This window comes from Harmonia axyridis, chromosome 5 (assembly GCF_914767665.1).
Source record: "Harmonia axyridis chromosome 5, icHarAxyr1.1, whole genome shotgun sequence".
NCBI classification, from domain to species: domain Eukaryota; kingdom Metazoa; phylum Arthropoda; class Insecta; order Coleoptera; family Coccinellidae; genus Harmonia; species Harmonia axyridis.
In genome coordinates, this window is record NC_059505.1 from 20,228,155 (window position 1) to 20,255,062 (window position 26,908).

General features: G+C 35.4%; 1 protein-coding gene across 1 annotated transcript in view; it reads right to left on the reverse strand.

Moving 5' to 3' along the window:
* Positions 1 to 26,908, reverse strand: part of LOC123681060 (A-kinase anchor protein 200) — a 79,903-nt gene that overhangs the window by 45,390 nt on the left and 7,605 nt on the right. The gene's annotated exons all lie outside the window — the stretch shown is intronic.

Sequence of the window (26,908 nt, forward strand, 5' to 3'; positions counted from 1 at the left end):
GCAGTAGTATTTTTGGCGCCAAACCGAAAAACACGGTCGTGTCAAGAAAGCGATAATTAGTGGAAATGTGAGTGGATTTGAGCAGACTTGTGTGGAGCAGTGAGAGAAAGCCTTAATGAACTAGTTTAGTGATGTTGAGAATACTATATTTGACACGATAGAATTAAAATATAGAACAAAACTGATAAATCAGTGAAAAAATTTTGAAAATCCATCAATAAATGACTGTGAAATAGATTATTTAAATTTACGTATTTTAGCGCGGAACGTCTTTGGTCTGTGACGTCACGGCTCTTGCCTGTGATCACTACACCATAAATTACGTTTAAATACTTAGCCGCGCCAAGGCTCTCGCGCCGTTTGTAGTTGTACAGTGTAGTTTTAACTCGAGTTTTGTTTTTATGTCACCATAAAGGAAGAAGACTTCGGGAAAGGACAAAGTGACAATTTGCCTAAAAAAGATAGATTCGCAGTGATGGAGTTTTTTTCTTCAAATGCATCTTATGTCAGTGCAGAAATAAAAGGAGTTAAACTTTTCAAGTAAGTATCTACTTTTGAGTTTGCTTCATCATGGTTCAACTTATAACGATGATTAATTTAAAAAACGTTTCATAAACAGTTTGTAGTTGAATACTGGTTGTTGAAGTCTATCAATGGCAAAACATATTAATGTGAGGAGTAAAAAGTAAAAAGAGAAAAAAGTAATTTATATGTTTGTATATAGTAAGTTATTTCAGCCATCGTGTAACCAACAAAACATGACACGAACGGCACAAGTGATTGTACACCAATGAATTCGTAAGCATTCTGCGAATACCAGTCGCTAGTGTGTGACGTCACGTCACTTACACGTACTATGAAATTATTCTTCCAAGCGCAACTTCAAAGTCCCATAACTTTTTCATTTCTAGAAATATTTCAATGATTCTTCCACATTTTTGTTTCATTTTACTTAAATTTTTAGAATTAATCCTTAACAAAAAAATGAAAACTAGTCCATTCTAAGGTGGCGATAAAGGCAGTTGATGGGATATTTATAGTAAGAATTTAAAGAAAGAAAATCTGGACCTAAAAGATTGAGGTTAAGATAAACTAATGGTGGGTTTATGCACCATTCCTAAGAACTACAAACTAATGGTGGATTTATGCACCAGTCCTAAGAACTAAGACTAAACCTAAAAACTAAGAATTGAACTCTAGCAAATCCATGAGGGTGTTTATGCACGTTTCCTAAGAACTTACACTAGCAGGCCAACTTTTAACTAAGAACTAAGGGCTCAGGTAAAATATAGAAGTGCGCGTGCGCCGCATCTCTCTGATTCCACAAATTACTTTTCACAAATATCGAACTAATGAATCCCTCAATCCAATTTTATTTATTAATTGCGCAGTTGCGCGGCGATGAAGGAAAACAAACTTCCCCGTACATAGTGCAGCGATCCCGAATACGGTTGCGCGAGGCGGTTAAGCGAGGATAGAGGCGAGATCGGGGAAGTTTGTTTTCGTTCATCGCCGCGCGGCTGCGCAATTAATAAATAAAATTGGATATTGACGCATTCATAAGTTCGATATTTGTGAAAAGTAATTTGTGGGATCAGAGAGATGCTCAACATCATAATTGATATATTTTGGACAAGTTATGGGATGCTGTAGCGGATGAAATGAAACAAACAAGTAATTAATCCGTGGGAGTGATAGGGTCGCGAATGAAATTAGTCCAGTTTTTCATTAATTTAGATTCACTTTTTTCCAGAATGTAGTCGTTGCAATATTCATATGGAAATATGAAAGAAATTTCTCTGGATGATCGCTTAATTCTTTATACAATTGATGAAATTCACCATGTACTTTCCTAGATTTATTAATTTCGTGAACACTACAAGTTCTTCTATTTTCATCATTTTTCATTACATACCAGAGTTTCAATAACGAATTTTCTAACAGTATAAATCTATTTTTCGGAAACGCGCCTCCTCTGTAATAATCAAACTCGACTATCGCCTTGATTTCTTGTTCGCCTCACTATGAGATGACACCTCGTCATCGCCGCTACTATCGGGAACCGCTATCCTTTCTGCTATCCTCTTCGCTCCTCTTGGTCGCTTCACCGAGAGGTGCGAAGAGGATAGTAGAGAGGATATAGGCGAATTCAAACAAATATATTCTAATAGGGTAGTACATAGTGCAGCGATCCCGAATGCGGTTGCGCAAGGCGGTTAAGCGAGGATAGAGGCGAGATCGGGGAAGTTTGTTTTCTCTAATTCTGTGGTTATTCCGTTCATTCTTCCACATCTAGTAGTACAAAATCGTGCGAGAATATATCAGAAACGCACAGTTTTCATGGTTATATTTCATTATTATATGTTGGTACTCCGAACTTTCCGCCACGGCTTTATCTGTCAATTCATCAATTTGCCTTAAAGAAATCAGTTCTGCCAACCAATAGTTTTCAATGCAAAAATTACTAAATCTTATTTATGGAAATATTTCATTAATTTCAATGAATATGCAATGAATTAGAGAAAATAATTTCCTTCATCGCCGCGCAATTAATAAATAAAATTGGATATTGACGCATTCATAAGTTCGATATTTGTGAAAAGTAATTTGTGAAATCAGAGAGATGCTCAACATCATAATTGATATAGTTTGGACAATTTATGGGATGCTGTAGCGGATGAAATTAAACAAACAAGTAATTAATCCGTGGGAGTGATAGGGTCGCGAATGAAAGTAGTCCAGTTTTTCATTAATTTAGATTCAATTTTTTCCAGAATGTACTCGTTGCAATATTCATACGGAAATATGAAAGAAATTTCTCTGGATGATCGCGTAATTCTTTATACAAGTGATGAAATTCACCATGTACTTTCCTAGATTTATTGATTTTGTGAACACTACAAGTTCTTCTATTTTCATCATTTTTCATCACATCAGCGTTTCAATAACGAATTTTCTAACAGTATAAATACATTTTTCGGAAACGCAAGTCCTCTATAATAATCATATAATAATAACTATGTTCCTAGCCTTTCCTCAATTTTTCTGTGCTCGTCAACAGTTGAAACCATAGAAATAATGAGAATCTTAGGTAAAAAAAGGTTTTTGGCCATTTTCTGTTATTTATATTGATACGAACCATATGTTATATATTTTTGAAATTAGGAAAAATCAAACTTTCAAAAAATAGCACAGAAATCTAGTGTTCCCATTTGAAAAAACATAACTTTGGGTCATATCTTCGTAATGAATGAATAATGCATTCTTCGCAAAGTATGCATTTCGCGAATGGATGCGTACATTTTCAGCCTTATGAAATTATGCGGAAGTCCATGACATCAGCTAAAGTTTCCGACCAGAAAAAAGAACATGGAATAGATATTATATTTGATATTTCTGTAAAATATATATATATAGATAAATAATTGAAACGTTTTTCATTTTATATTCATATTCAATAATGAAAAAAATAATAATAATAATAATAATAATAATAGGGTAGCGGTAGGTGAATCTCTAGCGATTCACCTATCAGGAGAGTTGAATCGACTCCTGCCCACCGCAGATTCCAGGAGCTCTCTGACCCGGGAAGCTGAAACCTGTCGAAGGGTCCCTGTCCAGGGTAACGGACGAAGCCGTGTGGAAAGCAGCTCAAGAATTCTCCCACCGTAGCTCTGCGGATCGTAAAAAGCGATCAAAGGCCGTCTCCCCCACGACACGGAGGAACCCATGAATGATGGTGAATTTAAGGAATAGGAATATAGAGCCGCTGCCTGAGGTTCGTCAGGGCGTGTCTGGAGCCGGCGCTGGACATGACAGTATGCGGGACGTCGGTGACAGAGTGCTAAGAAGACGGGCGTCTGTCGAACAAAATGCTACGCCTCCACAATCTCAACATTCTAGGAGAAGAATAACACGAGTTTCTCCGACCGCTGAAGGTGCTGCGCAGGATCCCCAACCAGCACTCACCCAAGCAGGTCTACCAAGAAGACGCATGAAATGGACAAGTTCGATAAATGAAACGATCATGCGCATATATTATGAAGTGACTAATATGGAAGAGGATAAAATAGGCTACCGTCAAAAATTATTTGCAGAATTCCACAGAAACTATCCCGAACTTCAAGTTTCTGAGCAAAGAGTAGCCGACCAATACCGGGTCATATTGAGAAATAAACTTGTACCCGATGAGAGACTTAACACCATAAAAAATGAAGTCCAACTGAGGCTACAGAATAGGAACCTCACTAACAACGAAACGACAATTGAAGAAAACTACGATTGTGCTGAAAACCAACACAACATCAATGCACAAATGAACTCTGAGGAACAAAACAACGCAGATGTGTTAGCAATAAGTGATGCTCAACGACGGAATATATATGCTGCACCCGTCGTAAATCCAGAAGAAGACCAAAGAGAACTACTGGAGCGATTATTTGCCACAATGAATAGATGCGTTATAGATTTTGAGGGCACAGATCCATTGAGACGACCGAATCTGCCAAGATTGAGGACATCTAAGAAATTATCTCATCTTCTGGTCATGACCAACAAGGAGATTATACCCAAGTATCTTTCTGACTACCATGATCTCGAATCATTACACCTCATCATATACTGTGCAGCATTTTCAATAGCAACAGTGCTAGGTGTGAAGCCAAAACCTAAAAGTCAGCAACCAGCCAGAGAAAAACAACAAAATAAACCACATTGGCAAAAAAGGCTAGAAGACAAAGTTCATAGCATCCGCCAAGAAATTGGGAGGCTTACCCAATTTGCAAAAGGTTCGCCGTCTAGAAGATTACAAAAAAAGGTGAATATAATAATGGATCGTCACCGGCAACATACAACGTATGATCCAAACAATGAAAATGCTCAACAAATTTTAGACACACTGAAACAAAAACTTAGTGTGTACTCCGAAAGACTCAGAAGATACAATGAGAGCTATAGAAGAAAACAGGATGATATGATTTTTGAAAACTCCGAAAGAAAATTCTATAGAATGTTAAACAATAATATGTCAGCAACACCAGGAAGTTATCCAACCGTCCAGGATATTGAGAATTTTTGGACAGATCAACTGGCTACTCCAACCCCCTACAACTCCCAGGCTGATTGGATAAGAAATGAAGAGAAATCCTGTGAGACAATGGAACAAATGCCGCATAACGCAGTTTCTATAGAAGAATTCCATGAAATATTGAAAAACACACACAATTGGAAATCACCCGGCCCAGATGGAATCCACAACTTTTGGTTGAAAAAATTTTGGTGTATACACGGCAGGCTAGTTGAAACCATAAATGATGTTATAAGTAATCCAACGGAAATGCCTAAATTTTTAACAACAGGGACCACTTACCTCTTACCGAAGGATATGCAACACACAGCGGATCCATCAAAATACAGACCAATTACATGTCTACCAACAATATATAAAATCATCACATCATGTATAGCATCTCGTATCTACAAACATTGCGAGACAAATAATATAATGACAGCACAGCAGAAAGGATGTTCCAAGAATGCACTAGGATCGAAGGAACTGCTGATAATAGATTCCATCATATGCAACCAAGCCTTCAAAAAACACAGAAATCTTTTTATGACATATTTTGACTATAAGAAGGCCTTCGACTCTATTCCACATGGGTGGCTGACAAAAATTTCGGAAATATACAAGATCGATCCAATTACAATAAACTTTCTGAAGTATGCAATGTGCAACTGGAGAACGAATATCGAACTCTCTACAGCGAACATAACTACAAGATATTCCAATAAAAAGGGGAATTTTCCAAGGAGATTCGTTGAGTCCCTTATGGTTCTGCTTGGCGCTGAACCCCCTTTCTAAACAACTGAATGCTACTGAAAAAGGTTTCAATGTGAAAGGAAACAGGAATAATATTGCACTCAATCATTTGCTATACATGGATGACCTCAAACTTATAACAGGCAACAAAAACCACTTGCAAATTATGGTCAAACTGGTGGAAAATTTTTCGGAAGACGTGGGGATGAAATTCGGATTGGACAAGTGTCGTACTATTAGCGTAGTGCGTGGAAAAATCCAAGATGAACCGATAGCTCTCTCCAATGAACAGGAGATAGAAGCAATGAAATCGGACGATCTTTATAAATACCTAGGAATGAAACAAAACCGACGAATAAACCATCAAAGAATGAAGGAAGACTTAACAACTGAGTTCATTAGGAGAATCAACAAAATTTTGAAAACAAACCTCAACAGCAAGAACATGACGAGAGCTATCAATACATATGCATGTTCAATTCTTACATACTCTTTCGGTATCATTCCATGGACCAAAACAGATATGGAAAACCTGCAACGCAAAATGAGAACCTTGATGACGAAAGCACACAAGCACCATCCGAAAAGTAGCATTGAGAGGACGACACTGCCGAGGAATAAAGGAGGCAGAGGTCTGCTAGACATCATGGAACTTGCCCATGGTCAAATTGAATGCCTACGAACATACTTCAAAGACAAATCAGGCACGTCAGAGATCTACAAAGTACTGTGTGAAGCAGACGAATCAACACCTTTACAACTGCACAAGGAGCAATTGTCATACAACCACCAGACAATCCAAGAAAAACTGCAAAGATGGAGAGAAAAGCCCCTACATGGACGACATTTCAACGAGGTGAACCAGGATCATGTCGACATTGAAGCGTCGAACTATTGGCTCACATCAGGTGCGATGTATCCAGAAACGGAAGGATTTCTTTTAGCCATCCAAGATCAAGTGATCTCAACAAAAAATTACTGCAAACATATCATAAAGGATCGAACTATTACTGACGATCGATGCCGTTATGGTTGTCCAACGAACGAGACAATCCAACATATCACGGGAGGATGTCAAATGTTTGCAGGAAATGAATATAAAGAGAGACACGATGCAGTAGGAAAGATACTACACCAAGAAATGGCAACTAAATTAACACTAATTAATTCTGAAAAAGTGCCATACTACAAGTACCGACCGGAAACCATCCTGGAAAACGAACGCTATAAACTGTACTGGGATCGTACAGTTTTGACTGATAAAACAGTCCCTCACAACAGGCCAGATATATTGCTAGTTGATAAACAACAAAAGGCAGCAATACTCATCGACGTAGCAATACCTAATAACAACAACATGCGTCAAAAAGAGGTCGAAAAAATTTCAAAATATAGGGACCTCGAATTTCAGATAAAGCGCCAGTGGGGAATGATATCAACGAGAACTATTCCAATTATCATCTCAACAACAGGAATAGTACCCAAAAATCTCAAGAGAAATATCAAGTAACTAGGACTTAGTGAGTATATATGTAATATAATGCAAAAAGCTGTTCTTTTAGGTACTGCAAGGACGGTGAGAAAATTCCTAGGAAGCGAAGGACAGGTCCAAGGATCGCGTGTAAGAGGACCAGAAGTTCGACGAGAACCAGGGGGACCACAAGGACCGGACACGACCGAGCTCAGCCCTTCTGATATTTTAAATATCTGGGATTGAGTGAATGTTCCTCTTAGCGAGGAGTGAGAAGCCGACGGCGAGGAAAAATCCTACGCGTATAGGCAAAAGTCGGAAGATAACAACTTTATTTCAAGGAATCTTCATTGTTACAAACATCAAATAAAATTGAAGTCACAAAATTACAACTACACAAGTTTTGCAGCCTCAAAGTATTCGCTCAGCTAATATGGCTCAATATCTATAAGACAATTTTTCAGATCTTTTTGATAACATTTATATTACAATTACACTTCTTGAATCTTTTGGAATTCATAATTGAACAATATTATTTAAATATAAGATGAATGTTTCTCCGTCACCGACAATCTGTGAATAGAATAATGCAAGTTCTCTTACTTTGTCTGATAATTAATTATTCATTGAGCTTTTTGTATAAATGAGAAATATATTAAACTTATTCGATATAATCCTTTTTTCTTTCATTCTTGCCCACAAATTATCACATTCTCGCAAAAAGTTCTTTCATTTCGAATGTGTACGATAAAAATCAATGGGATACGATAATATGTACGATAAAATACGATTATTTTGAACACGCATTACGATAATTTAGGCTTGTCGACCCGGCAACGCTGTTTAGATCTTGCGTTAACAAGAGCTACTGTGAGGATGAAGGAAAATGTGGTACTGGATGGACTAGCCAACAGAATTTTCTAATATCTCTATAGCGAATTCGATAAATTTCCAGAATTGATTGGATTCACCAAAGAGCTGTTTTGACAGATTCAAGCACACATTTTGAACGAAAATATCTTAATTAGTGTCCACGCCAATGATCTAATAAGTAGATAGCGCAAAGAGAGAGAGAGGAATCAATTCTAAAAAAAAGTGAGGCGCACAATGTTTACACTTCGTGAATCAATCTAAACTTTACATTGCGATCACGTGATTTGATCTCCCTCATCGTTGGTTGAACTTTGAACATTTTTATCTTCACCCTCGTGGTCACGTGGCTCTGGGCTTGATCTTTCTCTCTCTAATGTTGGAGTCAAAGCTCTGCACGACCGCTCAAGGGAGCACCTAGGTATTATTAGATCAGTGGATATTATATTCGGAACATAGAAGAAAAACTATTTTACATTTCAAACTGTTTTTGGTTTATGTCAAAATGAAGTTTTACGTGTTAGTGAAATTATTAGTTTTTAATCCAGTAACTTGTAATTACTTCAAAATATACGACGAACAAGAAGGAGTCATTAAAGCCACAACCCCCGAAGAATATGATCGACCAATGAATATGACTTTTCTGATTAAATTCCCAATAGCAACAATAACAACAATTAGAATATTTCATTTGATCTTACCTGATTGCAATGATACGGAAAAATGTTGTCCCAATAATTATTTATCAATAAAAGAGAACAAAAAACTCCACAAATTTTGTAACAACTATCAGGGATCAAAATGGTTATCATTAAGGAGTTCTCAAATAAAAATCGAACTGCAAATTGAAAAGGGAAATGCGATATTCTGGATAGAATACAAATCAAGAAATGCATCTGAATGTCCCTACTACGAATTCCAGTGCATGGACAAATCATTTTGTTACAATTCTTCAAAAATATGTGACCGTCAGTTTACATGCAAGGACCACTCTGACGAAATCGGGTGTTCATATTGCGACAAACACTTAGTACCTTGCGACACGTGGTCCATGATATGTTTCGACCCAATATTGCAAAGATGTGACAAAGTTCAAGACTGCCCAGGAAGAGAAGATGAGCAGGGTTGTAGAAATTGTAACTCAACTCTTGAGTGCATTTCAAATGTCGAATGCATTACATCGCAACATCAATGTGATAATCGAAGCGAATATTGCAAATCACCTTCCTATTTTCTATGCAACAATAGCATGTGCATTGAAGAAACACTAGTAGGTAATGGTATTGACGACTGTGGGGATCTCAGTGACGAAATGAATCTTTCTCAACATGTTAAAACGTCCACCATGGTAACGACGATTATATTGCTTTCAATACTATTCACTAGTCTTGTAGTGAGGTGGTGTACTCATAGAATGGATATACAGAGGCTAATTGAAAATCCTCCAGAATTTCCATTACCTCCATTTCAAGGACCTGATGATAGTAGACCTCAGGAATTGTACAATCTAGGATACTCAGACTCTGATTTCAGAGTAGGAGGTGAAGTATTCGAAGCATTCACCCGTTTCAGGAGAAGAATAGACACGGATAATAAAAACACGGATGGTAGTGTTGTTTGTACAAGAACTCACATTGGATGTGCTAATTTAAATTCAACGGAGGGCGACATTGAAATAATCAAAGCTTTAGTTTCACTTAGTTTACCTCATAAAATGTGTATCGGTTTAGACAGTTATATTCTGGAACTTATAGACCAATCAGAGATTTAATCTGGGATTAAAACTACAATTCCTTTTGCTTTCATATATTAATGAAAGATAAGTTTTTCGAATCGAGCATACTTAAGTGTTATGTTAGTATATATCGTAATGTTGGTTACCGCCAAAATTCTTGAATATGTAGAACTTTTTCTAACTATTGTCTAGGCTTAAGTGGATAAAGATCTACATAAAACTTTAAGTTGCAAAATTATATCGGAAACCATATCATTTTTGTTCTAGCTGTGATGCTTCAGAGAATAATTTTTACTGTAAGCGAACGTGATATTTGGAAAGTATAAAACCGTTTTTTGAAAATATGAATATATGAATAATAAACACTTAAAACCTAATTATTATCCATAATTTTTCTCGGATCTGCAAAATGAATTTATGTTTAGCATCCATTGTCTTTCGAGGCAAGAATCAATATCCAAGCAAAGGCTTTTCAAGATATATACATATTACCCCAAGTATGGATTCTCACTGTACTGCCCAATGGGGTTTTTATCAATACTTATATAATAGCCAACATGGCGCCAAGTGAAGGTGAAGCTAAACGCGATGAGAAACAAAATAGTCAAAATCAAACAAATGAATCTAAAATTTATTACAAATGTTGTGAGAAAAGAGAATGCAAGACACTTTTGTGCAGTAATTGTGATGGTTTATATCACAAGTCTTGTGCTCAAGCGGAAAAATTCGTTTTCCTAAGTGATACGCATATTACATGTTGTGAGGGAACAGAAGAAGAGAGCAGTCAGCCAGTTATAACAAAACCAGAAATACAAATGATGGAAATGAAATTGAACTATATAACTCAATTGTTGAAAGTAGGAAATGAGAAAAATTATCTACTTCAATCTTATAATTCTTTCTTGGTGAATCGTATACAGGAATTGGAACAACGAAATAATTCGAATGAAAAAAAAGATAAACAAAAAATGAATACGGAGAGGTTACAATTGCCATCAATAACAAGTAGGGATGTAATATTAGAAACACCGAGATATAGACAATAGTTATTTATTATACAAGGGAAAAAAGTATTAGATTTTAGCTCGAGGTTATGTTGTCTCTCGACGCGAAGCGGAGGGAGACAAAGAACCCAGAGCGAAAATCTAATATTTTTCCCGTGTATAATACACTATTTTTTTCTGTGACAGAAAAAACGACAATTTAATAGTGAAAGAACATAATATTACAATGCATTAGAGTCAGAATTTTTAAACTAGTTAGCTGCAATTAGACCAGCGTTGCTATGGAAAACTTCAAAGTAATCAAATATCTGTCAATTTAATTTTGTGATTTGATTCAAAAATTGCGAACTCGGTATTAATTGTTTAGTAGTTATCTTGTTGAATAATTTAAAGTTAAAAATGTCTGATTCCGAGTTTTCTCTGACTCCACCGGAGTTGATAGAAGCAGCGCAAGTAGCGTCACGAAAATTATTGCCAGCTAAATCGCGGAAAATTTACGAAACCGCGTATTCAAGATTTATGGATTGGAAAATGAAAAAGACATGCAGTTCTTTCTCGGAGACAGTGTTATTGGCTTATTTTTCGGAAATGGCACAACAACAAAAGCCATCAACAGTGTGGTCGAATTATTCAATGATTAAAAGTTTGTTACGATCCAATAATAATGTAGACATTTCAAAATATTTCAAACTAATTACATTTCTGAAACAAAATGGGAAAGGATACACGCCCAAGAAAGCTGCGATTTTTACGAGTACGCAAATAAGTGATTTTTCAAATAATGCACCGGATGAAGTTTATTTAATGGCCAAGGTTGTTGTTGTATTTGGGATTGCAGAGGCTTGTCGAATTTGTGAAATCAGCCAGGTAACATTGGATGATATTGAAGATTCGGGAAAGTTATTAATTGTGAAACTGAAGCAAACAAAGAATGATGTAAACAGAAGATTCGTAGTTACTAAAGAATATATCAAGTATTACCGAATGTCCAGCAGCAGCAAAAGATCGCCGCCTGTTTTATGCATATCGCAATGGAAAATGTATCAATCAGGTTGTGGGTAAAAATCAGTTTTATAAGGTACCTGAAACAGTAGCTAATTTTCTTCAACTTGAAAATGCTCACTCATATACAGGTCATTCATTTCGAAGATCGTCTGCTACACTATTAGTTGAATCTGGGGGAGACTTGATGACACTAAAGAAACATGGCGGTTGGAAATCATCAACGGTCGCTGAAGGATATGTTGATGAATCGGTGGCACACAGAACAGAAATTGCTAATAAAGTGTTCAGCACGTGTGGCAGTTCTGAAATAACACCCGATTTGCGACCAGGTACATCAACAGCAGTTGTGTCCATGTCAGAGAAAAATATAATTTCAACACAAGAAAATTCGTCTGTTGTACCGAATAGTTTAAGGAACATGTCATTTACGCAATGCACATTTAATAATTGTACTTTTGATATAAAGGAAATGTAACTAATGTTCAATAAAATATTCTGAAATCAAATATCTTCCTTTATCTGATGTTGAGAATGTTATCAACCTCAACGACTCCTTATCTCCTGATGCTAAGAACATAAAACGCGCCATGGCCACTAACATTATAACGAATAATATTAAACCTAATAAAGTTGTCAGAAACGTACTACAGAATTTTATAAATGTAAAAGATATCTCAAAGAACATCCAGACTTACAGGTAATACAATCAGACAAGGGCAACGTAACAGTTATTATGGACAAGTCACAATACATAGAACTATCTAATGGAATTCTCAATGATCTTGACTATTACAGAAGACTACCTAGAGATCCAACAACTACTATACAAACTAAAGGTAACACATTGATTAAAAAATTGGTAACAAGTGGTCATATTTCCCAAATACAAGGAAAATCTTTGTACAGTTACAACTCCATTCCTGCAAGATTTTATGGACTACCTAAAGTCCATAAACCTGTTCTCTCCCTCAGACCCATCATCTCCTCTTTAAATACACCAACATCTAAGATATCAGGTTATATATCCGAAATAATTTCAAGTTATTTAAGTGCTTCTAGAGGCAGATATTACGTAGAAGATTCTTTCTCTTTTTCCACCTTCATAAATGAATTCCAACTACCAGAAGATTATGTCCTCATCAGCCTTGATGTAGTATCCCTCTTTACCAACATTTCATTAGAATTAGCTCTGTCTGCGATTCAACACAGATGGGAGTCCATCAGCAGCCACACCACGATACCAAAGGAAGACTTCGTAAACATCATCAGATTTCTTTTCAACTCAAACTATTTCATCTTCCAAGGTAATTTTTATAACCAAATACTAGGTTCCCCAATGGGGTCTAAATTCAGCCCTTCCATTGCAGAGATAGTGATGGATTTCCTCCTAGATAGTATCCTAACAGATATCCCCTTTGAGATGCCTTTTATTAAAAAATATGTAGATGACATCATTTGTGCAGTTCCCAGTGATAAGACCTCTTACACTCTTGAAAAGTTCAACAGACAGAGTGAGTCTATCAAATTTACCATAGAATTAGAAAATAACAATAGTGTGCCCTTCCTAGATACCCTAGTCATTAGAAGACCTGACAATACACTGATTCTTGATTGGTATAGAAAACCTTCGAGCTCAGGTAGATACTTGCATTATTTTTCCAACCACCCTCAGAGACAAAAAATCAATATGGTTACAGGATTGAAGAATCGTATACAAAGGATATCACACCCGACTCTAAAGGAGAAGAATATGAAACTATTATATCAGTTGATGCTTGAAAATGGTTACCCCAAGAACCTCTTAAAGAAATTGATACACAATTCATCGAATTCTGGACAGCCACAGAATAACGATGAAATCGCATCCACCAATTTAGACCAGAGAATTATATTTACTTCCATTCCACTGATTAATGTAATGACAAAATTCTTAATAAACTTATTAAAAACTGATAATATCAAAGTGATACCTAGAACTGAATTTAAATTAAAGGGACTTTATAGTAATTTGAAAGATGGGATAGAAACTGAAAGGAAAAGCTGTGTTGTATACAGAATACCCTGTCAAAATTGTGATGAGGTGTATATCGGACAAACATCCCAACAACTAAAAAGAAGAATAACCCAACATATTAGCGACATTACGAATCCTAGAAAGATATGTGCACTGGCAGAACATGTAAGATCAGTTGACCATCGAATGGACTATGATTCAGTGAGAGTTTTAGAGTACGAGGAGAATATGAGGAAAAGATGTTTCCTAGAGATGGTTCACATTAAGCGACATGAAAATTCCATGAACTACAGAAAGGATATAGAGAATATAAGTAACATTTATTCATATCTAATACATTCAAACCAATTTAGTGAGAGTGAATTGTTGGACTCATCAAGTTCTATGTTCTCGAATGTCAGTTGAAGATCTATGATGTTCTATGAACCCGACCTAACCCTACGTCTTTCGTTTTTACGCAGTTGTCAGATGAGTGAAGGCAGTTTTTTCAAAAGAATTATCAAGAGAATAAAGAAGTGTGTGATAGGGAATTGATGAATATTAAAGACGTTATTGTATTAAAGACTATTTTGTGTTTCAAAAATAATTTTTCCTCCAAATCTGTATAAGATTCATTGCAACTTAAGATCTGGTAGCTCTTCGCATTTCGGTGCGTTTTAACATGTTGTCTTTTCTGCAATGTTTGTGTTATATTTGTATGTTGTTTGTTTTATAGAAGTCCTGAAGAAGATCCCAACCAAGGATCGAAACGTCGACCGATGAAATAAAGAAGATAGTAACAATTGAAGTTTTTCCAACACCCCTTAAACCATTGTTTATTAATTACTTTAGGAAATTATCACATTCTGTATACATATTTTTTTTTTTTTTGATTTCACACTTTAGTGGTACTTCTTACAGGGCTTCCCGGGTATTTCTACCAAGAGAAGGTCTGCTCCTCAGTGTGGATAGATGACCTGTCTGATAATATTCACAGTGCCAAGCAAAACGGCTTTTTGCATCCATGTAATGGTATTATTTTGCATTTCTAGATCTTTGATATGCTATGATATATATATATATATTGATATGTATCTTTGATATATATATATATATATATATGAGGACACTTATAGACCTCATGGCATTTGGCTTGCCTAATTATATTGTTGACAAAATTGAAAGTAAAATTTACGAGGCACCGAAGATCTTTACAGTGAGATTGGTAAATTAGAATATATGGTTGCAAAAAACAGTAAATATGATAGCAGAAGAAATATGAATTCTGATGAGAAAATCAAAAGAAATGATTGAAGGAAACCATGCCGAATCTGTGTGAATGAAAAAAAAGGGATACGTTATCATCCCGAAAGGAACTGCTGGAACAATGAGGAAAATCAGAGAGGAAATTTGAAGACTGAATAATACTGAATTGGAAATTGAACAAAATGAGATCAATCCAGAAAAACTGGATGTGCCACCATTAATAAAGGTAAAGTTACTATTGAATGATATTTTAGAAGTTTCTGGAATTTATGATTCAGGTTCTAATGTTTCGATGATTAATGCAAAATTATTGAAGAAACAGACGAAAAAATTTACTAGTAATATTCAAATAGTTAACTTGAAAACTATTAAGGGTAATGGGAAAACCAGAGGTATAGTAACCCTTAAAATAAAAATTTATAATATAGAAGGAATTATGGATATTTTTGTAGTGGACAATGAAGATTTTAAGTATGATTTTTTAACTGGTTTGGATTGCATAAAAAATTTCAAATTAGTACAGAATGAAAATTTGAATATCACACAATTTGATTTAGGACAAAATAATACGAGTTCCAATAGAGAGCATGCCAAAAGGAATAACCTCGTTAAAAATGATTCTCTGATTCTCATATTTAGAAATTCCTGATGTACTGGGTGAAAAGAATGAAGAGAATCATTCTTCAGATTCTGATGAACAAGAAATAGAAAATATAAATAGATATGAGATAAATTTCAATGAACATATAAACACAGATCAATTAAAGATAATCGTGAACCATTCAGATTTAAAAAAAGGATCAGTAATAGAAGAATCAGAAAAAGGTAATAAAACTGGAGACAGAATCACAAAGTTTGCTCCAAAATATCTTTTGGAGGGCGAAATGTTAATATTCTACCTAGTGAATTAAAATCGAGACCCTGGGAATTCAAGAAAGGGGTTGTCCATTAATCACGTGATCTTTTTTTAGCATTTTTTAACCCCCCTCCCCCATTGGTGATACGTAGTGAGGTTTAAGACCACCCCCCTCCCCCCTTCTCAACATTACGTGAATTTTTAGTACCTACAACGAATCTTAAAATTTTCTGAATATTATCTTAATTTAAATACAGGTATAAACTATAATCTTATTTTATTCTGAAATTAAGGACCATAATAAAAATGTCTACACCAGGTTGCAAGTTTTTTTTGATTGCCATAACAATAATAATAAACGAAGAGTGTAATCATAGGAAGAAATGTATTGTACTAGTACATGAATATATTTAATGTATATTGTCCTCGGACCACGGATTAGCAAGACATTCTTCAACACTAAATAATAAATACACGAGATATCTTACTATCAGGTGTGTGAATAAGTCTTTCCCGTTTTTTGTAAGAGATGGCGCCACCAATACTGTGCGAGTATTTAATGGTTACATATGTCATAATCAAAGCTTATTCATCTGTCAACAATTCCATACTAACACATTAGTTGAAATTTTTTCGCATCATAAATTTTTGAAATCGTGAAAATGTCGAAATTTGAGCCGAGTCGACGTCATTTGCGGGAAGTTTCACTTTATTGGTTCAATTTGAAGAAATCTGCTGCCGAGGCGCATCGGTTGCTTCAGGAAGCTTATGGAGAAGGTTGTGTCGATGATTCAAGTGTTCGCGGATGGTTTCGACGCTTCAAAAGTGGCGATTTCGACGTGGAAGACAAGGAGCGTTCCGGGCGGCCGCAAATCTTTGAAGATCAAGAATTGGCGACTTTGCTTGATGAAGATTCGTGTCAAACGCAAGAAGAACTTGCTGAAGCATTGGGAGTTGACCGAACAACCATTTCCAAGCGTTTGAAAGCCATGGGAATGATCCAAAAGCAAGGAAATTGGGTGCCGTACGAACTGAAGCTGAGAGACGTCGAACGGCGTTTTTTCACTTGCGAACAGCTGCTTCAGCGACATAAGAGAAAGGGTTTTCTGCATCGTATCGTGACTGGCGATGAAAAGTGGATCCGTTACGATAATCAGAAGCGAAGAAAATCATGGGGACTACCCGGCCATGCATCATCATCGACGGCCAAGCCAAATATTCATGGCGCCAAGCTCATGCTCTGTATATGGTGGGACCAGCTAGGTGTGGTTTACTATGAGCTTCTGAAACCGAATGAAAGGATCACAGGCGAGGTCTATCGACGACAATTGATGCGTTTGAGCCGCGCACTGCGAGAAAAACGGCCACAATACTCCGACAGGCACGACAAAGTTATTTTGCAACATGACAATGCTCGCCCACATGTTGCACAGTCGGTGAAAACATACTTAGAAACGCTCAAATGGGAAGTCCTACCCCACCCGCCGTATAGTCCAGACATTGCTCCGTCTGATTACCATCTCTTCAGATCGATGACGCATGGCCTGGCTGACCAGCACTTCCATTCCTACGAGGAAGCCAAAAAATGGGTGGATGACTGGATAGAGGCCAAACCGGTCGAATTTTTTCGCAACGGGATTCGTATGTTGCCAGAAAGATGGGGAAAAGTTGTAGCTAGCGATGGCCAATACTTTCAATAATTCATTTGTAACCATTTTTTCACAATAAAGGCTCAAAATTTGAAAAAAAACGGGAAAGACTTATTCACACACCTTATACATCCCCCCACCCCCTTGTATTTTCGTGATTTTTATCAAACCCCTCCCCCCCTTTCAAGCCTCACGTGATTAATGGACAACCCCAAAGAGAAAGGAAAATATATTTTGAGAACACATTAAGATTACATGAATACAATAAAAAAATATTCGATTCACACAGAAAGAAATATAAATTTAAAGAGGGAGACAGATTCTATGTCGATAATGGAAATCGATTGAATAGGAAGAAATTGGAGGAATTGCTAATTGGCCCATATTTGGAATGTAGATTACTATTAGCGATGTGAATGAACTGTGGAAACATGATTGACTTTTCTTGGGTTCCAGGGGTAGTTTTTTCAACCCTTGAACTTCGAAATTTCGTATCTTCGGAAATACGCGTCGGAGCATAACCATATCTGGAATGTAGATTACTATTAGCGATGTGAATGAACTGTGAAAAGATTATTGACTTCCCTTGGGATCTACATTCCAAATAGGGTTATGCTCCGACGCGTATTCCCGAAGTAACGAATTTTCGAAGTATAAGGGTTGAAAAAACTAACCCTGTTTCCTGAGGAAAGTCAATCATCTTTTCACAACTTATTCACATCGCTAATAGTAATCTACGTTCCAAATATGGTTATGCTCCGACGCGTACTTTCTGAGATACGAATTTTTGAATTATAAGGGTTGAAAAAACTACCCCTGAATCCCTAAAGAAGTCAATCATTTTTCACAGTTTGTTAACAACGCTAATATTAATCTACATTCCAAATATGGTTATGCTCCGATGCGTATTTCAGAAGTAACGAATTTTCGAAGTATAAGGGTTGAAAAAACTAACCCTGTTTCCCGAAGAAAGTCAATCATCTTTTCACAACTTATTCACATCGCTAATAGTAATCTACGTTCCGAATATGGTTATGCTCGACGAGTACTTTCGGAGATACGAATTTTCGAAATTTAAGGGTTGGAAATACTACCCCTGGATCCCTAGGGAAGTCAATCATTTTTTCAGTTTATTCACATCGCTAATAGTAATCTACATTCCAAATATGGTTATGCTCCGACGCGTATTTCCGAAGTTACGAATTTTCGGAGTTTAAGGGTTGAAAAAACTACCCCTGGATCCCTAGGGAAGTCAATAATCTTTTCACAGTTTGTTCACATCGTTAATAGTAATCTACATTCCAAATATGGTTATGCTCCGACGCGTATTTCCGAAGATATGAATTTTTCAAATTAGACAGATGATAATTTGAATAAAAACGTTGCTAAAATATCCCGACGTCTATAGAAAATCAATATTTCCTCCAAAGGATACTCTGAATACTATACGGAACCCACTTCCTCAATTTCTATCCGATCTATTGAATATTTCCATAATTAATCGTTTTTTTGCCGCACGCCACTGGTCACCGCCATTGGGTGTTTCCGTCAAACAGTCTGCTGGAAACGGTCTGCTAAATTCACACCGGTATGAAACTGAAGCCATTGCTGCACTAACACTACAAATTTCTAAAAATCCAAATAAATATGCAGTTTCAGACAATCTGACAGATTAAGATTTTTTTGATCATTTAAATTCCTCACATAGATTTTAATTTTTCACATAAAAGTTGACTCACTAAAATAGGGACAAACATACCGCACTGAAAAAATGTGACATCCCAATAAATGTTAAATGGCGAGGGGTGTGTATTCCGATTTTACGGAGAATATTACATTTCGAGCTATAAATCTTTTCGATCAACCGATCGCCTCTATACAACCTGTTCGGTATCTTAGTATCATAATTTTATCCTTATTTTACTATTACAGAGTGATCCAAGGGAACATAATGCTTTTGGAACAGATGGAGGGGAAAGTAGGGTGATTGAGTTTGGAATAGAATGCCATAAAATGAAGAAGTATCATATCAGTACCAATAAAACAGTGGACCGTGCAACATCACATAGGATGGAGAAATTTTGGATCGAGTTGTGGAAAATTCTGCTGTATATGAAAACTTGGATTCAACAGAACTACCGTCATCTACCCAATTTTTTTTCATATTTAAAATCAATGATCTCTAATGGCATGTCTTATATTTTCCGATAGAAAATAACCAAGCAGTAATTATTTGAGAAACGCCCGTTTCGTTGAGGCGGCCTCTCACGATGCGCCCATGTTCGAGCGTTCGGATAATTTTACAGTCGGGCAGCTCGGGACACGACCGCACGACTGTAAATCAGAGAATGAACTTGACTGCCGGCCGGGAATCTCTTGAACGCCTGCTACCAAACGCTCGAAAAAACGCTTCGTGAGTGGCGGGCATTAGTCACTTCATAGCCTATTATCTTGAGGACAAAACCACCTGCAAATTGGAACATATTTTTTTTTTCATTTTCATGGTAGATATACAAATAATAGCGGAAATAGTTATATAGAAAAAAGAATGTAAGCCTATTGTAGTAATCACTATGATGATGTTAGTAACATCTCTGCAGTTTGCGGTTCATTTAAGATGACAATTAAAACTATGAAAATTGTGTCAATAAAAAACCATAGGTAATATCTATTTGGAGGAATGGATTTTCAATAGGGAACAAGAAACTTTTACTTCCAATATTCTCACGATCATTTAGCAAAATGCAAATATTTGTCTGAAAAAAAAATGGTCTACGCCGATAAGATAAGGTTCATAGATTAACAATTCGTGTTTCAATCAAATTCTATAAGGGCATTAATGCCCGCCACTCACGAAGCGTTTCTTCCAGCGTTTGGTAGCTAGCGTCGAAGAGATTCCAGTCAGACAGCTCGGGACACGGCCGTACGACTGTAAATCAGAGTATGAACTTGACTGCCCGACTGGAATATCTTCGACGCTAGCTACCAAACGCTGGAAGAAACGCTTCGTGAGTGGCGGGCATAAGGCCGATCCTAAACACGATAATATTGAGAAGATATTAAAACTTAAAATTTTCGATGTAAGTCGGAAATCTGAATGTCAGTTGAGTTTGAATGGGTAAAATCCGCGAAATCGAAAAAAATTATCATCTCAATTCAATTAATTATAGATAACTCGAAAGTTATGAATTAATTCCGGAAGGATATGATATTTTGTTCATTGATATATTAAATATAAAAATGTCATTCAATATCAGAAATATTATCGACACATTTGAATTTAAACGAGAACTTGTATATCAACGATGCGGAAATTTATTTAAGAATTCAGCTATATTAAAATATTCTACTCGAAAAGAAAATGAGGTTGAAGATGATTCTGTCAAAAAGTAAAGGCCAATTTTCAATGGGTTCTTTGTACATTATTCACTTTCAATATACAGGGTTAGAACTATTTAGAGGGGCACTATAGGGATATCGAAAACCGTTAGAAATACAGAGTGGCTTGAATTACAAAAAAAAAAATGCGTTATTTAGGGATGAGTGTGTTGGTGTGAACAGATCTAAAATATCTCGAATGGTTCCCAAGATATCAAGAAAAAACTAAAATTCAAGATCCCTTTTTTTCTGCGAATTTCGTGGAGTTATCTCCAGAAACAAATGAGTTGAACAGAAAAAAAGAAAATCTCGATTATTAGTTTTTTCGTGATATCTCTGGAACCATTGGAGATATTTTAGATATGTTCACACCAACACTCATCCCTAAATTACTTTTTTGTTATTTAAGCCACCCTGTATTTCTAACGGTTTTCAATATTCCTATAGTGCCCCTCAAAAAGTTCTTACCCTGTATAACGGTAAAAAAGATCGATGCTCCTTTACTAAACACCATAAGGAAAATTCAACATTAATAGTATCCTACTGGATACAGGACAGACAGTATTTGTCCTGTTAAATATCTGGAAGGCATAGTAAATATTAAATATGCGTAAGCGGAATATATTAGGCCAATTGAAAAGTCCCCGGTGTGATGCACAGATGGCGGTGCTACTATTAAATCCATATTATTTTTAGCTAGTACCAACCTTCAAACGATACGTATCAAAATTTGACAGCAATCGGAACATTAATTAATTTCGTGAGTTGATAAAATATTGATTTTTGAAGGGAAATAATACAGTTGAAGCAAAATCTTGGCTTGATGAAGAGTTTCCGGGGTCTGCACCAGGAAAATCAACCATCATTGACTGGTATGCACATTTTAAACATGGTGAAATGAGCACCGACGACGGCGAACGCAGTGGGCGCCCAAAAGAGGATGTCACCGACGAAAAAATCAATAAGTTCAAAAAATGTTCGAATGGCCGTAAAGTGAAGTTGATCGAGATAGCAGACATTGTGAAGATATCATCTGAACTCTGAACGTGTACAACATCGTGTCATTCACGAAAATTTGTACATAAGAAAGATGTTTACAAAATGGGTGCCGCGCGAGCTCACAATCGATCAAAAGCAACAACGTGTTAATGATTCTGAGCAGTCTTTGAAGCTGTTCAAGTGCAATAAACCTGAATTTTTGCATCAGTTTGAATTCAGCTGTGTGGACTACACACGATACCGAATCCAAAAAAGCGAGGAAAAACACAACAGTCAGCTGGCAAGTTTATGGCATCAGTATTCTGGGATGCGCAAGGTTTCATTTCATTGATTACCTTCGAAAAGGCAAGACCATCAACAGCGATTATTGTACAGGGTGTTTCAAGTTCGAATGTCTTTAAGACGTTTCTGGAGAACGGGGCCTATTTGAAATCTGAAAATTCGGAATATGACATTGTTCATAATGCCCTATTCAGCTAAAATATTTTCGAAGCTCCGGCACTTCCGGTTATACAAGAAATGAAAAAATTTTGCAAAAAAAACTTTTCATTCATTTCAAGTCATGGATATTTTCAAGATTTCCATTCTCAATTACTGCTTCCTAAAATTATTGCGTTAGTCCTTATAATTTCCAAAATATTAAGAAATAACCGAAAAAAAGAGAATTTTCTTAGTCACAATTACGTGAATAATTTTTTTATAATCGATTCATTTTCTTGAACTACAATGATGTAGGAATATCGTGCATATCTTGAATTTGAGAAATATCATCACAGGATGTTTCAAATATTGTGCCAAAAATTGTGAACAAAATTTGATCATAACTTTCGATTTTCAAATCAGAACCCTATATTTTTAAGATTGCGATGGATTCTACGGAGAAAAACATAATTATGCTCCCAAATTCGACAGTTTCGTTTTGGCGCGTTCCACTCATAGCAAGGGCACGAAGCTCTAGTGCGCCGAGCCCCGGGGTGACACGCACCTGACTGGAAAGCAGCTGGAGAGTCAATTTCATCCATCTCTTTTCAGACAATTCAGGTAATTCCATTCGGGTGGCTGTGAAAAATCGAAATTAAGTTGGTACTGGCTCATTCAGTAACATTTTGAATTGCAGATTTCGGATTGGCATTGGAAATGTCATTGACAGGAGGTTAGATTGTTCAGTTTGTTTGTATTCTTGATCCAAGAAATTTTGAAATTAAAAAAGTGTATCAATTTCAAACACATATTGATTAGTTTATTCGAGTATTTCTCACAGTACTGCTTGAAAAAAGAAGAAGGCAAGTCATTACAGCCTGGATTATTAGTCGAAGAAAACCTGTGCAATACTTCACCTCCAAAGAACCATTGAATAATTTGATTGTTACCAAAAGCAACCAATATATCAGTCTGAATGAAATTTGACCTAAAAGCATTGGTTACAAGTTCAAAACGGTTAATAAAAGGAAAGTTTTTATCGAAAAACAGAAAAATATAATAAGTTGAGTACGATTTATAGTGAATACAGAGAATATTTGCAACAAAATTTGAAATTCATTTATCTGGAGGAAACTTGGTTATTTAAAAATGGCAGTCTTATTCAACAGTGAACTCTAGAAAGAGAACAAAAAGTTTTTCAAGTATTTTCAAGGGTAAAAGTAGAAGGAGCACTATTTTGAATGCTGGATTGATGGATTTTTACCTGGATTTTTTGTTTTGACAGTGGTGATCATGAGGATTATATAAATCTATGAAGGGAGAATTATTTTATAATTGGGTTGCTAAATACCTTTTCTGCAGATAATTGGAATAATGTGTTTACAGCTCAAATAATGAATTTCAAAAATTAATGGAGCTTGACCTAAGTTATATTATATCAAGCTATATTATAAAAATATCTGTAAACAAAGTCTCGATTTGTTCTTAAATGAGTAATGCAAAAAATTTAATAAATTTCAATTCCTTCATAGAATTTTACTGAGTGTTCAATCAAAAACTTTATTTAGAAGAGTAAATTTAAGAATTTCTTCAGCTTTTAACCACTTGAAGATAATAACAGAATGCAATAAAATTCTGAAATTAACATATTAAAAATAATTTCATACAAAAATGCTTAGTAATTGAATCAAAGCTGTTATGGGCAAAATTTTCTATTTAATTCAATAGCAAATAGTATAAAAGCATTTCCATATAGGATAAAAGATAGAAAACTTGAGCGAACAAATAGTATCTATATTTTTCATACAAGTGTAATCAAGCATTCATGTTATGAACAGTTTCAATAAATAGTGACTCATGAAAGTATTTTACACATAAATAAGTTGCTTCCAATTTTGAAAGTCACAGTACAACTGCAATGTTAAAATTCTTCATATACTGAATGGATTCTTTAAATTTAGCTTCATTTAGATTTATTATCCAGTTTGTTTTTGTGTTCTTTTCCAGTTTAGCTACCACAGTTAAAATGATCCATGAGAGTTATATGATAAGAATTGTATATACAAGCAAGTTGGTATTCAGTGCCCATCAAGAATGCAACAATTTTTGAAAAGCTTTTGGTGAAGAGGAATATGCATATTTTAATGATCTTCAATGGAATCTTTCATGGGCGACTCTTAAATGAAAACATATCTTTTTATTGGATTCCTTTGAAATGAGATAGCATTCCACTATATTTTTACGTTATACTAGCGGACCCGACAGACGTTGTCCTGTACACACGTCTTTAATTTCATACTTTTTTTAATGAGCTGAAACAATCTGGACCGCTTTGATGAAAATTATTATTGAAAAGTTATTACTTTGTTAAATAAATAACAGCATCGTAAATGAAAACTTTAACTCATTTTAATGAAAGGTGAAAAAGCTTGCACTCAAAACATTTTATAACATATATATATTTTTTTTTTAATTTACAAAAACTTAATTTATCGTAATGCCATTGGATGTACAATATTTTTAGTTAGTCCATGAGGAGTATGAACAAACAAACTCGATGGTTTTCCAACTCTGGAACACGCAACGTACAATTGGCCGTGAGAAAAACACGGATTTTCTATTTCTAAGCCACAAAATGTCATCGTTTGACATTCCAAAATCAACAACTCCTTATAAATAAGAAATTAATTGAAAAAACATTTTCCAGTAGACCAAACTGTAAATCTAAACCATTCTCGAATCTCACACACAAAAAATTTCATCAAAATTGGTCCAGTCGTTTAGGAGGAGTTCAGTCACATACACACGCACACAAGAAATATATATACTAAGATAACCTGAATTCCAATTTATGAAATCATGACTGTATGCGTCCCTTCGTAATTTCGAAAATTTAGGATCTTTCAGATACAAAAATGTTGAAAATAATATATTCGGTTATTTCCATGATAAACCACAGCATTTTTCAGTGATATTTCTGTAACCATAATAAAGCCGCGACTAGACGTTCAAGGCCTACTCCGATGTCAATAATTCCTGAATGAACTATAGCAATAATACTCTGCGATCATAGGAATTTAAATATCTAATTACTTTACATGTGACAGGTGCTTTCATTATCAAAGCTACACCAATTTGATTCCACTTTTTCCGCTATTCAAATGACAAAATTCTGTATATACTCTTCTCTAATTCTGTGGCAAATCCGTTCATTCTGGCACATCTTGTGGAACAAAATAGAATAGAACGGATTTATCTATTTATTATCTGTCAAACTTGTGATACAGAAAACTGTTCTGCCAACCGTTCTGCCAACCAACATTTTTCAAGGCAAAAATCACTTAACGATATTTATGGAAATAATTCTATAATTTCAAATAAAATTCAGTGAATTAAATAAATAATGTATAACGCCCGTGAAGAAGCCTCATTTTACCACTTGTTCATTTTGAACTTGTGTAGCAATATCAATACCATCTATACTTGTATTATAAAGTTATTAATATTGCAATGCATCCTGAATATGGAATTCCATATTCACGATCGAACTTTAAATCAGAAATTTTCTCATCTTCATCACACACTTAAATGAGAAGATACATATCTTGAAAGGATGTTTCATACTTTGTTAATATCCATTATACTGGAGTTCCCACCCAGAAAAACCATATGGACCAGTCCATTCAGGAATTATTGACATCCCGGGTGGCTTTGGAAAATCGAAATTAAGTTGGTACTGGCTCATTCAGTAACATTTTGAATTGCAGATTTCGGGTTGGCATTGGAAATGTCATTGACAGGAGGTTAGATTTCAGTTTGTTTGTGTTATTGGTTTTGATCGAAGAAATTTTGAAACTTAAAAGTTGTATCAATTTCAAACACACATTGATTAGTTTATTTGAGTATTTCTCACAGCACTGTTTGAAAAAAGAAGAAGGCAAGTCATTACAACCTGGATTATTAGTGGAAGAAAACCTGTGCAATACGATTTCACCTTCAAAGAATCATTGAATGATTTGATTGTTACCAGAAGCCGAGCCAAAAGCAACAAATATATCAGCCTGGATGAAATTTGGCCAAAAAGCATCTGGATTTTAATCAATCAAAGACAACATTACATAAACTTAATTGGTTACAAGTTCAAAACAGTTAATAAAAGGAAAATTCTTATTGATAAACAGAAAAATATAATAAGTTGAGTACGATTTTATGGTGAATACAGAGAATATTTGCAACAAAATGTGAAATTCATTTAACTGGAGGAAACTTGGTTATTTGAAAATGCCAGCATTATTCAACAGTGGACTCTAGAAAGAAAACAAAATGTTTTTCAAGTATATTCAAGGGTAAAAGTAGAAGGAGCACTATTTTGAATGCTGGATATTTGGATTTTTACCTGGATGTTTTGTTTTGACAGTGGTGATCATGAGGATTATATAAA